Source organism: Carassius auratus, chromosome 24 (assembly GCF_003368295.1).
Source record: "Carassius auratus strain Wakin chromosome 24, ASM336829v1, whole genome shotgun sequence".
Classification (NCBI taxonomy): domain Eukaryota; kingdom Metazoa; phylum Chordata; class Actinopteri; order Cypriniformes; family Cyprinidae; genus Carassius; species Carassius auratus.
The window spans coordinates 10,974,501-10,991,350 of NC_039266.1; the positions used below are offsets into that span (position 1 = coordinate 10,974,501).

General features: G+C 37.4%; 1 long non-coding RNA gene across 1 annotated transcript; it reads right to left on the reverse strand.

Annotated features, from left to right (window-relative positions):
• Positions 1-1,098: 1,098 nt before the first annotated feature.
• Positions 1,099-10,104, reverse strand: LOC113042744 (uncharacterized). Its single transcript, XR_003275614.1, has 3 exons — positions 9,691-10,104; positions 5,366-5,437; positions 1,099-2,671 (listed from the first exon to the last, which is right to left on the reverse strand). It is a non-coding gene; the product is annotated as an uncharacterized LOC113042744 (long non-coding RNA).
• Between the last annotated feature and the right edge of the window lie 6,746 nt (positions 10,105-16,850).

Here is a 16,850-nt window from a genome sequence, read left to right on the forward strand (position 1 = left end):
ATTTACTTTAAAATAATGCTTTTGTTACAGTGACAACAGGTCAGCAAAACTGACCGAAAGCACTGACATTGACTTCTAGTCCAGTTCTTTACAATTTTAACTTAGGCTATATACCTTGGACTAAATTTGATTTGTGAATTATCGCTCATTTGGGCTAATTGTCAAACAGTAGGGTATTCTGACACGTTTTTATCATAGGCTTAACCCCTATCTTCCCCTTCATTTTAACCTTATCCTATTAAAGGGACGAAATTGTTTCTTAGATGCATAATTAACACCAAGTACCAACATCATAACGTGCCCTTTTTCCTGCGAATATCACACGTAGGCCGCAGACCACCCGCGCGCACACAGATTATATGACAGAATAAACGGGGACGCGCCGTGACCGCTTGATGGCAGTGGTGGGATATAAGTGTGGGCGTTAAATCAGAAAAGACGTCGTTTTTTGACCGTAATGGCCATATACTAAACCAGTGGTGAGGGACAATGACGACTGGGCAGTCAAATATAGCTGAAATTCACTATGGCGGAATTTCCCAACCAGCGAAGAGTAGTGTTGCACAATTCAGAACGCCCCGTTTTGCTACTGTATTGTTAGCTACTATTTCTGAAAATATCTGTCACCAGTTCCGTTTTTTACCGACATACCAGCGTTTAGTACGCCGTCTCATAATGCTTCTCTTGCAGCTTCTTTTTTTGTATTAGCTATGTCAGATGAATAGGCTAATTAATCTGGTACGCAAACCAAATGTTAAGGAAGAATCTACATTAGCGTATATTATTATAAATTTGAGAAAAAAAATCATTGCTTTAAAAGTCATTAAAAATATTTTTTGCATCTCTTCTTCGACCTAATATGACTATGTGAATACAATAATAAGCTTTACTTTGACTTCTGTTATTTTTGTACATGCACTAGGCCTATAAAGTTTTTAAACATGTAGAGCTTAGCCTAATCAATATGTTAAAAATGTCGCATATTTTCAAAGATATGCTGTCCACGTGCACCCCAAATGCTGCTTCGCGGTCTGATTTGATTTTCTTGTCCTGCAAGCCCGGTTTTACATCGTCGCCGCCGTGATTTTCCCGTGACCGTCAGTGGGAAAAGCAGCCGCTCCAGCACTCTTGCATTCACCGCAACGGAAAAATCGGCATCCCGGGATAAGGTCTTTGGACACATTTGGAATAGTTCCTGCTCTTCCCTCATTTCATCCTTCCAGTGACTTACATGCTCACCGTTCAAGTCACTCTGTGCTATCCCTTCAAGTTATGTTACTCCGAAGTGAACATTTAAAGAATCGCTGTTGAACTTTAGCCTATAGCCTATAAAAGACTGCTTAGTTTTGGTATCAGTTGTTTTCGCACAGGCTAAAGAGACTTACCATTTATCTCAAAGAAGCTAATTTGTTGAATTGACTTTTAAACGTGAGCAAAAACAACTTTTTTATTGAAAAAATGCATATAGATGCATTAGCCTACACAAAGGCGTTAGACATTAATTTCAGTTTCAACACAACAGTTTAATACAAGATCTTCAGTTCCATTGTAAACGGGTTATGTGATCCTAGTGTCGTAGCTTCATGCCTTCATTTTGGACCTAGTCAGAGTTTTTGCCTGTGTGTTTAGGTGGCCGTGAAATGACTTTGGATAATAGGAATGGGAACATTTTAATGACTGGAATGGTTGACGTCGGCCTGATGCTTCGATTCTTAGTTTGGGTTTAACTAATCATTCTGTATTTAAAGGCCCTCAGAACAATGGATACGACCACGAATCATGGTATTCGATGGAGTTGATACAAATAAGGCTAATAGTGATTTTTATTAGGGCTTGTCTTTGTCTTTCTCTCTCTTTGCAACACACACACACACACACACACACACACTTCAATCAGTGGGCTTTATCATGTTCGCAACAAGTCAAATTAAACTGAAATGACAAAGTTTCCTTTTCTATTGAAGCTCTGAGGGTGATTTCTGTGCCATTTCCCTCTCGACTACTAATGCGGCACAAATGAAAGCATTTTACAATCAGGCTCACGCGGGCTCTCAAATTCCTAGTGCAGGAGGTCCGAGCAGCTCTGCGGCGAGGGATCGGCTTTCATATGCGCGCTTTAACGCAAAGCGTTCCCTTTGTTCCACTCCTCTCTTACCCCTTTTAGAAGTTTCTTATTTTTATCGCTTTGCTTGTCTGCTTGAAACAAATATCTGTGCACGAGCTTCTTTTCTAAAAATGGTAGATGTGTAAACAGAAACCGTGTGTGTGTGTGTGTGTGTGTGTGTGTGTTTGTCCATAAACTATAGCTATATATCATCTCTGTTGTGTTCATGTTCACGTTAAAAAATCTGTTAAAAATTCACATACACAAATAAACATTACATACCAACTTAATTACCCCACAGAGAGAAATCATAATCAATATATATGTTATTACTCTCAACAATTTAGACATTACTTCAGCCCACATCTTACAACACCCATTACCAAAGAGAAAGTGGTGTTGCTGCCCTCCTTCCTTTTCTCTCAGTAGGCCTCTCCAATGCTACACCAGGGGACCGGGGTGCTCTGATTGACAGGCCATGCTTTGTGTTTCTGTCGGTCTTTAGAAGCACTCTGCTGCAAACAGAAGGATGGCCCACTGCATGCATGCCCCTGAACTGACAACCTCCTGTTAAACAAAACAAGAATGAGCAAGCTACTCATAACACATAATGCTGCATATTTGGTTTTTATAGATTTAGCCAAATAGCTTTAAGAAGGACTGTTTTGAAGCTCTGTTTAAGATTGAAATCTTTTTTTGAATTGCTGATTTTTTTTTTTTAAATGTCTAGCAAAAGTCTAGTATAATCTAGACTTAACTCATACATTTTTTAATATAGTTTTAACATAACTTTCAAATACAAAAAATGCTGAATATCTTGAATAAAACACTGTATAAATGTTGTGATTTAAAAAAAATGTCAACATTAAATAATAAAAAAATTATAAAATAGAAAATTAGATTATCTAAAGGAATAATTTTTCTCATTCATACAACTAATGTTATAAATACAGGTCAGGGAATAGTGCGGCAGGGATGATGTATTTTTGTAGCCAAAACCCAAAATGAGTTCGTATTTCAGAACTCTGATTTTTCTGTTAAATGTATGAAAAAAAGTCTAACACAAGCTCATGATATTTTCACGTTTTATTCTGAGACATAAAATGCATCAGTATTCAAAAAAGTATAAAGCAGTAAATAAAGTGGCTACATGGGGTTGTAAGGGACATGGACCATCATCACAACAAAACTAATTTTCTCACTCCTTTGCTATAGACTTGTGTTTATAATCCTGCTATTGCAAACAATCTTAACTCAAACTTTAAGGGAAAGTGTATTTTAAATAAAGAGTTGTCTAAATCATCATCTAAATTGGTGATGCCTACTTTTAGCTTCTTTACTTCTGGTGATTGAATTTAGGCTTAAAAAATGTGTTAATTTGTATCATGAACATATTATGTAATTTATAAAACTTTTTTAGTCGCAGATCTTATTTTCTGCAATAATCGAAAGCTCATGGAAAATTCTGTTGGTTTTCTGTTGAGGCAATTAGGGTGATGCTTCAAAAATACATCATCACTGCAGCACTCCGTTTAAAACAAATACTTATTTTTAGATATGAAGCAAATGTTTGAGCATGCACCACATGTATTTTGTGTAGTGGTGCAGCAGTGGTGGAAAGGTTCCCCTGCTTCCCCTCCTCCTTCACTGGACTAATCCTCTTGCATTCCCTCCATGGGTTAACTACACAGCCTCTGGTGTCCAGAGCTTCTGTCTGTTTTCTTGAACCCAGTCTCCACAATCCGCAAGGTGTCACTTGTATGTCCATGAGTCATACTGCACAAATTCAAGCATGAAGAGGTGTGAAAGAGGAAAGTGGATGTCTTGTTTAAGCGAGAGAGCTCTGAAATGGTCATTAGGCCTCAGGCTTCACAGCTTCCACTGGGGATAGACAAAATCAAGCATTCACATACACACATATGAGGAAATTATCTTCTCTAACCATATTTGCTTCAACACCTACACCTACATCAAGCGGCTTGTTGCAGATATGAGCTGCTTTTTGTATTTTACTTTTTCCAAATGTGTTGTCAGTGTGTCTTCAAAGGATCAATCTACAGCTTATATCTCTCAGATGTTGGTATTCGATGATGTATGTTAATGAATATGTGCAACAGCTCTTAGAGTGAGTTTGTACATGTGTTTTTTAGCTAATCATATAATGACGCCAGATATTTTTCTGCCATGGAACGTCACACAAACAGGGAAACCTGTTTATGGTTCTGGTGCATTTTATGTGCAAACTCCAGGAGATCTCTGAAACCTGCTTGCTTGGTGACAAAAGCTGCACTTTTTTTGCCTCCGGTAGTCAAATCCAACATCCCCTCTGACTCAATATCCTCTGCACTTCAGGTATTGATCCTCTACCCTGCGTGTGTGCATGCATTTCCCTGCCATCCTTGCTTTTTAGCCATCTCTCTCTGTGTCTGTCTGTCTGTCAGAGAGCGAGGAGTGATGAAATCTCTCTGTCCCCGTGGCAACAGGCGGCGCGTGGATTGAGGCCAGTGCTAGCAGATGCCTGATCTATGATAATGTCCATTGATAGGAAAATCAATGTGGCATTGATTCTCAGCCTTATGTTCAGAGAGTAATAGAAGGGGAAGTAAAAGAAAGAATGGGAGTATAGGAAAAAACAATAAAAAAAGAGGTGATGAATGAGTTATCAGGAATATAGCGGAAGGTGAATCTGGTTTTAAAGGGATAGTTCACCCAAAAATATAACCCTCATGTCATTCCAAACCCGTTAAGACCTTAGTTCATCTTTGGAACCAAATTAAGATATTTTTAAGAAATCTGGTTTCTGATCCTGCATAGACAGCAACGCAACTGACATGTTCAAGGCCCAGAAAGAACATCATTAAAATAGTCTATGTCATCAGTGGTTCAACCTTAATTTTAGAAAATTACAAGAATATTTTGAGAATACATTATGGAGGCATATGTAATTTCTTCGCAGACATAAAGTATCCTCATAACTTTATAAAATGAAGGTTGAACCACTGATGTCACATGGACTATTTTATCAGTGTCCTAACTACCTTTCTGGGCCATAAAACCTTTCAGTTACATTGTTGTCTATGGAGAGTCAGAAAGCTCTTTGATATCATCAAAAAAGAACTTAATTTGTGTTCTGAAGTTGAACGAAGTTTCTTACGGTTTTGGAAAGAAATGAGGGTGCATGAGTAATTAATGACAGAATTTCTTATTTTTGGGTGAACTATGCCTTTAAAACACTAGAGGAAGAAAGAGAGAGTAACTAACCTGGAACGAGAGAGACTTGAGACTCTTTCTGCCTCAGTAAATTCAGTCCTGATGCCAACGTGTGCAGAAACCCTATGGATTGAAAATGGAGAGGGGCTTTAAATGGTATTTGAAAGGAGGAAGGGTCGAATAAGGAAAAAAAAAATCAATTTCCTCTGAGACTGAATTGCCTGATGATGATCTGGAGAAGTTTACATTTTTCTCCTAATTGCCTGTTCCCTGAACATGCAGGTCGGTGCTTACGCTACTGGGTCAACAGACCATTTCATTTAATTGGTGGAATATATTCTGTAATTCAGTTCAGTCTTATTAGAGAAATTGGTTTTGAAAGAAAAATGCTTGTAGAAATCAGTATTTACTGCAAACTTTATATCAAATTTTTCAGAAATATTACTTGTAATGTCTTTATAGTTCCACATTCACTATATAAATGTAAAGTTTCTTTGTCTGTGTGATTGGAAACACAGAAGTTGCTGTGGAGAATAGCAGGATTGCATGGCATCTTGATCACTATGGAGACGCATGGACAGTCTCCCCGCCACACACTCGCTCCCTCCCCACTTCTGAAGTGAAAATGGGTACCATAGCAACGGCACACACTGTTTACAATATGTACTCTCACTTCATCACTGGCTGTTGATGGCTTCAATTTGCATGTACATTTTCCACAAGCATAAAAGAAATATAGAGATTCTTAGAAGTGAGGAAATGGGCTTTGTCCTGCACTGGCTATTAAAATGAACAAGTATTACAATTAGAACAAGCGGGGGAAATGATTTCGTACAAAACTTATTTCGAGATGCAATCTTTATTCTAAACTCTTTTTCTAACTCCTTTATTCTAATACCAATCATTTAATACCTTAGATTCCAATTTGAAACAATTTCAGATTGAAAATAAAAATATCTATATTAAATCAATATTTTTTGCCCATTAAGTAAAAAGCGTAAGGGGGGGAAAAAAAAATAGAAGGATGCTGGCAGCTCCCTGGACCTCACGCTGGGTACACTGTAGGGAAATGGATCCCTTACCAGGAAATCTATTAAATTATGGCACACCACCGTGCCAGGCTTGGAGCCACTCTCTGTTTTTAAAAATTCCTTATTAGCTGTAATTCAAAAATTATAATCAACATGGCTTGAATCTAAAATTGATAATAGTAAGAATAATGATGGTAATAATATAAGGGCCAGTCAGGCAGCTGGTATGGGTCTGAATAGTGTTGGCTTCATAGTCAAAGCTTCTCGTGCTCTGCTCAGCCTGATGGTTAATCTAGCACTATGTCCATCGTAGGGTTCTGCCCCTAGGGGGAAAAGCAGGGAGGGCGGTGGAGAGGGGAAAAGAGAGGGACAGATATAGAGAGAAGGGTGTGCATATACAGAGGTTTCAGGAGTGGAGGGGGGAAGGTTAATTTGCACATATTAAAGAGGGCAGAATTTCTCATTAAAAAGAGATTGAAGTTGATATATGCCGGTGTGTGTCTGACACACTGTACATTCTGATTGTGATAAGTCCTTGACAGAACAAAGAGGGCCCTCCCTCACCAGTGACCACAAAGGCAGCCGTAGTCCAGAGTGCACTAACCCCTCGTTCCAAATGTCCCGTAAGGGGCAGTTAGTTTGGAGAAAATTATACAAAAATGTGAGAAATTAAAGTAGTATTCTGAACCAGATCAACAGCAGTAGTGGTATAATGTTGATTACTGCAAAAAAATGTATTCCACTCATCTCTCCTTTTCCTAAACAAAAGCAAAAACCAGTTAGAGTAATGTATTTACAATAGAACTGAACAGTTTAATCCAAATGTTAAAATACAGTATAGCCGACAACAGATAATAATACGCATGATATTACGATTCCTTTCTGTTTAAAGTTACATCCAATTTTCCAACTTAGTCGGCATGACAATGTAACACCATAAACCCTGAAACGACTGTAAAATTGATCATTTAAATAGTTTTACAGCTTAAACAATATTTAATGTAAGTGCTTTTATGAAATCACAAACTTCACATTTGTGCTTTTATATTTTTATTGAATTGTTCTTATGACTCTAAAAATATTTGAACCTTCTTCCCAGCGTTTTAGGTTCATATAGTTTTTTTGTGTGTGTGTTTTTTTAAGAAAAAAGGGGACAAAGCTGTTTTTAGGTGTGAATATACACACACATTTTTTCATGATTTCATAAACCTAGTGGTATGAAAAATTACATTTATTTAGATTGAAACGCAGGGCGTTGGAAATTATCCAATCAAAACAGCCATTTTCTAAGGACCCATTACCACTCTCCAAGATGATTGTCATTGTAAAGCAGTTATTCAAAATTAACCCCAGTGCTAATCCATGTAAAAATGTAAAAGTAAATTAATTGTCCTACCATGACTGTAACCAGTTAATTGCAGTAGTTTCAAAACAGACCCACTGAACCTAGTTCATTAAAGACAAGAATTTGGCCGGTGTATTTATTCAAGTCATTTTCTATTACAAGTTATGCAATCAAATCCTAGATGGGCCTTTCACATATTGTGGGGAGAGGCTATTCCAGCCTGAGCCTCATTGTTTCTGAGCTGAAAAGCAGCAGTTCTTTCTCTCGATCCCTCTCCCCGGCCTGACGGTGGCCATTATGTGTCCTGTGCTGCAGCTTGATGCAGACAAAGCACAGCAAACACCACTAATTGTGGGTGTTGTGTAGCTGCCAGTGTTCGAACGGCCCCTCTCCCTTAACCTTAAGCACAGTTTCTCTCCCAGCAAATCTAAAAGCATCCAAACCATTCACATCCTGAAGGACGTAAAACACATTTTGTTATCTTTTGTCCTGGACTTGATTTGGTCCCTGTCTCTCATGTGTCCAACACCTGTAGTTACATACTTTCCTATCATGCCCAAAACCAATAACAATAAAACATGACGAGCCAGGGAAGACACACAGAATGTCTTAGTCAGCTAATCCTTCAAAACAAGTGTCCTCCACGCTGCAAAAAATACTGGCCACGTGGCTCAACAGATGTCTATTGCCAAAGAACTAAAAGGCAACCAAACTCATTTTTCTTTAATCATAGATTGATAAAAGATGTAGTGGATTCTGGAGGCTTAAGGGTTTAGATTCCTATATGTATTTATATCGTACTGCTGTAAAAACTTTGATTTCTTCGCTTCTTTCAAGTCACTGCATGTGCTCTTATAGGCCAGTGAGTTTGTGGGAGGTCTCTGCTCTCATAGATTACATTGATAAATGCACACCTGGTATTCGATGACCTCATCCTTTTTATATGTCAGCCTTAGGTTGACCATGTTTTAAATGGAAAATGCTGTGGAATTTACAGGGGTTTTCAATGACAGATTAGTTGTCCTTCAAGGTGCATTCCCTTATATCTGAATAACAATATGCGGTGTCTTTCTAAAGTTATGTTGCAAATATGTGCTCCCACAAACTGATCCAAATTATAAGAGGCAGGATTGAAGACAGAGAAACTTTACTCCAAACAGGTTTCTCTGTTGTGTCATTCAATCAGGCGCAACGTTTAATATAGTAGGCTCGTGTAATACTAGTAAGTTCAGAGTTTATAATACTTGAACTGTTTCATTAATATACCCATCTGCAGTCTATTTATGCTTCTCGTAAAAACCCCAGTAAAACGTACATCCTCAAAACACATAGCATTGTTTTAAAGGCATAACATTTCACAAGCGGAACACACTGGAGGGATTTAGTCGACCCCATCCTTCACACACAAACACACACACGAACGCGCGCGTTTATTTTTCTGTCACGGTGGAAATTTCCATTGACTCCATTGACTAATATGTTTCTTAATATGTCTATTTAATGTGTCCAAACTTACGTACCCTACTCAGGCATACGTCATACATGTCTGTCGATCATCCAATTGATCAAAATATCTCTTTTGACTTGATAAGAGAGTTTAAGTGTAGCCTATAGCTTATCCCTCGCAGCCACTGAAAAATTAAACATGGCGTCTATGCTGAATGACAGATCCCTACACAATTTAAAACAACACATTTTAGCGCGATCTGATTAAGTCTAACAAATAGGCTATTTCCGTTTTATTTACATCACATTTTTATATTTTAACCACTTTAACTATATTTTATATTTTATTAATTATGTAATAATTTATAGCCTAACATAATTGTATCTGACGTATATTTATTTTATTTAATAATTTATATATTCAATAGGCCTATATAAATTATTAAATTAAATATTTATGTATTTAATCATTTCATATATATTGTATTTAATTGTAATTATTAATGTATTTCATTTAAATCAAGTTTTACAAGTGCCCACACTTCAAGTTTTACCTTATAAAATCAACATGAGCTGACCGCCTCTTCCTCCCCAGATGCACATCTGGTTGCTTCTGCACACACAGGCCTACAATACACGCTTCTTTCAGCCTTCCCTCCAAAATTAGCGTCAGTGCTGTCGATGTTCGTGTAATTAAATGCTCCGAATCTTCCTAGCAACGCATCATCTCTATTCTGCATGTACTCCGGTAACCTGTAGGCCTGCCTAATGGTCTTTTTCTGGGGTTACCGGCCACATACAGAGTACGGGCTTGTCTCTCTGGGAGTCAAAGGGTTGAATAATTAATGAAGTCTCCTGAGATGTGCAGTGGCCCAAAGCAGCCCCTGTCCATGACATGCATGTTCACTGCACGGCTTAAAATGAAAGAGCCTGCTTACTCACACACACGCTCGCGCACACACACATCGCTCCCTCGTGAGAGTGGCTCCGCAGCATAATAGTGACAGCTGATTCTAACTCACATTTCCATAATTAACAAGCTTGCGGCAGGTGAGCCTATCACAGCGTGTCTCTCCTGACCCAGAACAAAATGAATAGCTCGTCTTGTATCAAGAAATTATATGCAATTTACTCCTTCTCTGGGACATTATGGGAAATAAGAATAATTTAAAGCAGCCTACACCCCCACCGCCTTTCTGACTATTTTATTAATTATGATGGGGGCTGCTCAGATAATGAACTGATATCTATTTTTACCCGATTAATACATGATGTTTCAACACTGTAGTCTGTCACATTTATCAAGTTGCCTGGAATTATAATTTATCTTTGTGAAAGAGGTGGATTTGCATTAAAATTATTTTCCTTGTTTCATTTTATTTTGTCTTTACATAGCCTACTGCTAAATTTAGTTTAGGTAAAAGGTGGAATATAACAAAACAGTAATATTTTGTATTCATTACCTCGTATAATATAGCCTATGTATATTTTATTTGTTCGCTTGTTTGTTTGACGAGCAAACCTACACTTTCATTTTAACGTTTTTGTTGTTAAATAAAATAAATTAATTAATTAATAAATAAATAAATAAAGTTGGGCCAAACGGTGGTTTAGATCGCAACGTAAAATATTCAAGTGTTACAAACACTACAGCATGGCATTTTGTTGACTCTTACAAATCCTATATATAGGCCTTGTCATTAAATCGTATATTGTCAATATAGCAGCTTATAAAACTCTGTAGGCCACCATAAAATATTTTGAAAACGTCTCATGTGCACAATGGAAAACCACATGATGATATAATATCTCAAAACTGTCCTTTCCAGCAACTGTTGCCTTTAATAACAACACTAGAGCAAAGACATAAACACAAAACACCATCAACACACTAAAATATCGATAAATGATCAAATGCATCCTCCAGCTTCCCCGTAATTAATAGGCCTACTTCAAATACTCCAAAAACGTATTTACACATTTTTACTGTAAAAATACATAGCTACAGTGTATTTTGAAATAGCATTCATTAATTTTACCGTGAATGTCAGGCTAATTAACATGTTTTATCGTAGATTTTTTTGCATTGTCTTCCCGTTAAAATGACTGACAATTCTACAGTGTTCTTGTAACAGCTTTAACGGCCAGCATAAATAACACACCCATTTATACAGCCTGTTATTTGTCCTTTGTAATGCATACATAACAAAAGGCACGTGTAGTTTTTACATTAGACCTTACAGTTTAAGTTCATATTTTGTCATTATTTTTTACATTTATGGAAAATTATCAGTGTATCAGCGTGCGTTTGGAGGCCATCTATCGCGCTCGCGGAGCTCCTGTTCCTCGCTGCTGTTCAGCTCCGGCGGCGGCAGTCAGAGGCGGCAGGGAAAATCAGCACACACCGCTGAGAGGCCTGCTGTTACCGAGCACGACCGCAGGAGCACACAGAAAGAGTGTGTGTGTGTGTGTGCCTCGATGCGAGCGTGCAGACCCCGGCAGAATGAAAACCGGGGAGAATTAAGCGAATTGTGAGTAGAAATACACGTTTGTGTTTATGCACGCGTTATTTATTGATATGATGGAAAGGTGTTTATGTGCAGCCTCCACAAAATGAAAAAGCAGTATGCGACTTTATTGATTAGAGCGATTCAGTTCCAGTTAGGACATGCTTCCTGTGCCGTATGCTCCTGTGCAGATCCCAGAGACAGGGTGACAGGGCAGATTAATGTCACGCAGGGGCTCAGTCCCCCCTCTCTCCCCCATGAAGAGGTCAGTTCCTCCGCTCTCACTCTGCCTCCAACCGCCTGGATCTAAACCACCGCGGAGATTCAAATGGTCACTTTACAGTACGGATCAAATTCAACTTAGATTCATCTTTTACTCTATTCGCATTGATCTTGTTGTATTTTAATTGTAAGAAATACAAAAAATAAAAATGAACACTTTGCCTAATTATTTACCTCAATTTACCTTATTTCAGAGGTAAAATCACTTTCATAAAGGGTTAGGGGTTTTGTGTGTATTTGATCACATGTTAAAACACTAGAAATACATGCCTGGCCAGACTGAGAAGGTTGTACAACACGGCAGTGTATAGGCCCATTAAGGATCATTTACGTTTAAAACACACACACACACTCACACACACATTCTGTATATTACGTTTTTAGAGTTATCTTATGCATAACGTTTTTGTTATTTTATATTTGTTTGCGTTTATGATTTAAATCGAGGTGGTAGTGGGGTTGTTTATAAAGAAAACAATAATTAATATGAACAAGTAGATTGCATTACCACAATCAATTCATATACAAATGAAAATGTCTGTTTTCTAATGCATTATAGCCCGTATATCTGAAGTAGCTGTAACGGCAGCATTTTTGGTATTTTCACTCATTTACAATTTAATGATAAATAATAGATTTCTAAACGGCTTTGATTTGTAGCAGATAAATATGGGATATAGCCTATAGTTTGTGACGTACAATGCAACAAAAAAAGTTACAAAATGTAGGCTATGACAGCTTTTTTTTTATAGTAACACACGGGGGAAATGTCGCTTATTTTTTCTGATAATATCCCATGCCTGAATGAGAGCAAGTAATTTGGCATGTCTTCTTCAGTATTGGTTCTCATCAGTTGCTCTAAACTTATTAGTGTGTATTTCTCGGTCCCGTCGGTTTAGGGGTTTAAGGGGTGGGGGGTGGCGTTACTGCGGAAGAAGAATAAGCTTGTCTGCGTATGAAGAAAGATGTGTCTGAGTCCCACTGGGCCACACTGGGACCATTATCCAACAGGAGTGAAACCTGTGGGGGTCCATGGCAGGAGCAGTGGGAGGGAGGCAGTGATGAGTTTGGGGGAGGCTCAGGACTGTAGTCCCTGTACCCAGCCCCGCTAATCTCCCTCAATGGCGGGGGAGGACACATACTGTAAGGACGGAGAGGAGATGGGGCCCCTCGAGCTTGAAACACGGGGAAACACAACTGCACAGGAGGAATTCAGAATGAGAGCAACTCTAAAGCCTGATCGACAATAAATAATAACAAATTGTTTAAAATAATTTACATTAAAAAAATTGTTAAATTCTAAGCTTTGTGATTTAGTTAATCACACTTGTATTCATATTTTTATTTTTATCGTTAATATTATTTATACTTTAAAACAAACTGAAACAAGGCGTATAACATATTTTAGTAACACACTAATAACAAATAATTGGAAAATAAATTATGAATAAAAAATTATAAAGAGTTTTCTCCTATAGCTTTGTGATTTAATAAATCACACTTGTATTCCTATTTTTTCTGTAATATTTTTTTTTTTACAAGATGTTTAACATTTTTTCAATAAAAAAATTCCTTGAAATAATTTATGTGTCAGGTATGATCAGGATTTTTTTTCCCCTCCAAGCTTTGTGATTAAACTGATCATAATTATATTTATACCGTTTGCCTAAATTAATATTTATAGTTTTTCAAACATTAAAACAACACATGTAACATAATTTTTAGTAGAAAAAAAAAGATTTTGAAAATAATTTACAGTTTTCTGATATAATCACTATTGTATTAACACTCTATTGTTTTTTTTTTTTTCAGAAATTTTTTCTGTTTTCATTTTGTCCTAATAAGACTGACTGTTTGAGATCTTCCCTGCAAATCAAACAAGCACTAAACCAAATTAGAAAATGACTATACTTGTAAATAATTAATCAAGCAAACAAATCTTCTGTTAATTATTTCCCACCAAATAATTCATGGACATTTTAAACACCAAACACACACCATGCAAGATTTCGCTTATTTATTTGGGTGTACAAAATACAAATCTAAACAAGAATTTCTAAACAAATTAATATTTTTGTTCAGGCACCCAAATGGACAGAAGAGGCCCTTTATTGGCTTCCCAGGAGAGCCAGAGCTGGTGTCCCGGTAGGCCTCTGGCAGACTGATTGAAACCGTTGATGCTGGACAGGAGTTCAGCTGGAAACAAGGGGGAAGGGACTGAAGAGGGTGTGTGTCCAAACTCCCGAGATGTGAATGAATAAACCCAGTGGAGGAGGAGGAGGGGTGCAGCAAAGAAGTGGAGAAAGATAGAGCATAGAACAAGCAAAGAGAAAGCCGGAGAAAAAGAGAGAGAAAGTAAGTTAGAGAGAAAGCAAGCAAGCGGTGGGGAAAAATAGAGAGCAAGTGAGAAAGCAAGCAAGAGGAGGGGGGCGGCAGCGGCATGTTTAAACAGCCCGGCCGTGATTGACAGGTCTGATAAGAGAAGAGTGTATGTGAGAGGGTGGAGGGGTGGAGGGGTGCAGGGGGATCAGTCTCCCAATCTGACTGGGAGAGGAAAGTGAGCTATTAATTACTAAAGCAGAAGCAGATGTAACAGAATGGTGCCTGAGCAGCTGGAAATCATCAGCATGAACCAAACAGGGAGGAGAAATAAAGGTGGGTGGGGAGAAGAGGGAAAGAAAGAAAGAAAGAAAGAAAAGGTGGACAGAGCTGAATGTAAGAGCAGTGAGCAATATATTTGATTGAATATGATTTAATATAGTAGCAATGGAACAATCATGTGGCTTCGGTAATTCAGAATCATCTGGAAGGATGTGATTGGGCTTTTAATCCTATTCAGATTGTCAGCATAAATATGAAACGACAACTGGATTTTGAAGAAGAACCAAGAAAAAGGAATGTGGCTAGAAACTATCGCTGTTCTTGTATTTTATCAATTGCAATTAAATTGGCAACTGTATATATATATATATATATATATATATATATATATATATATATATATATATATATATCTTTCTGTTTTCGTCCTTAATGAGTCCTTTTGCCATTTGTTGTTTGAGATATACCATGTAAATGAACAAAACTACAGACTAGAACATTAGAAAACATGCAAATAAATCAGCAACCAAACATATCTCCTGCTAAAAATCCCTCCAAATAATGTATGCATTTTTATATTAAACACTAAACTTAAATTTATTTATTTTTTTAATGATAATTTAACACATATAATTACACACACACAAATATACATATTGAACTGAAGTGAAGCAGGGTAAGACTTCTGTTTACAATAGTCCGTTCCAGTAATTCACCTCAAACAATTGTCTCATCCTAGCAGTAATTATCAGTAAATTAAAGGTGAACATCATAAAACCTGTCTTTGCCTCCCCCACATTTTTAAAGACACGGCGTCTTTAGTGACAATTAATTAGCATGCTGGAGCTAATAATGGTCTAATAATAATTTGACACGGCCATTCAGGGTTACAGTTGTGGTGAGAATGAGAAAGAAAAGAACCATAAATCAGTCACCTTCCTTCCAGCTCTGTCTGTTAGCAGCTTTTGTTACCTACCTGTAAGCTGAATCCATTCCTTACAGGCAGCAGGGGTGAAAATGAATCGTCCCTAAGGATCTTCAGTGTTTTTTTATCTGGATCACCCCCTCCAGTGCACCTGGTAGAGAGAGAGAGAGTGAGCGACACACGGGCTTCTGCCCTCGGCCTCCTATTACCCCATCTGCTCTCTGAGCGGGCACTAACACAAAGCCATCACGAACTGGGTGCACTGTAAAAAATTGTCCTGTAAATTAACGGTAGTATACTGGCAGCAGGGTTTCCAGCAGTGTACCGTAATTTTACAGTTTTATTACCGTTTTCTGAATTACGGCTTTTTTGTAAATTAACGGTAATATACTGGCAGCAGGGTTTCCAGCTGTGTACCGTTATTTTACAGTTTCCAGAATTACAGCTTTTCTGTAAATTAACGGTAATATACTGGCAGCAGGGTTTCCAGCTGTGTACCGTTATTTTACAGTTTTCTGAATTACAGCTTTTTTTGTAAATTAACAGTAATATACTGGCAGCAAGGTTTCCAGCGGTGTACCGTAATTTTTCAGGATCATTACTGTATTCTAGTTTTTTTTTTTCTAAACCGTAGAACTGGCAATTTTGCCAATCATTAACTTTATTAAAAATATCTGTATTTTAACAAATTCACAAACTGGCATTTCATTTATACTAAAAAGTGGCAGCAAATAGACATAAAAGAGAAGACCAAGGGGGTATTTCTTATAGAACACTATTTATTTAAGTGCCCAACCAATAATTCAAATGCTTTCTCCAAAAAAAATAAGCAATCAAAATGGAAGAGTCAGTCTTTGTATGTGTTAGAGAAAGATGAGATGAAGAGAGAAGAAAATTAACCAATTTACAAAACAGACAATGTGCAAAATGAACCCTGCAGAAGTCTGTGGACATATTTAAACAAATTTAAGTTGACCATATAAAACACAAAACAAGCAGCCATTTTAGGTCTAGCTTTGTGCTATGAGTATGACAATGCATGGGCATGGGCTTGGAGTGTACGTTCCCCTAAAAACAGCCTTTAAGAAATGGCAAACAACTTCTGAACAAGAATCTTATTTTGGTGTAATAAGTCAAAACCTGGCAAGGATTTGTAGAACAGTCCAAGAACGTTTCAGAAGCATAAAACTGTCACCAACTCTGATGCAAGTGTAGCCAGGGAGGGGTGTAGTCTGAAACATAAAAATTGAGAAAAATCCTTTTTAAGTTAAAATAACATCAGCAGAATTTTAATAGAACGTAACAAAAAACATGTATACTGCATAATAATATAAAACATTTCAGAAACTTAGGACCCTACGATTTCCACGATGTGAAAAACATGGAGGCAATCACGGAA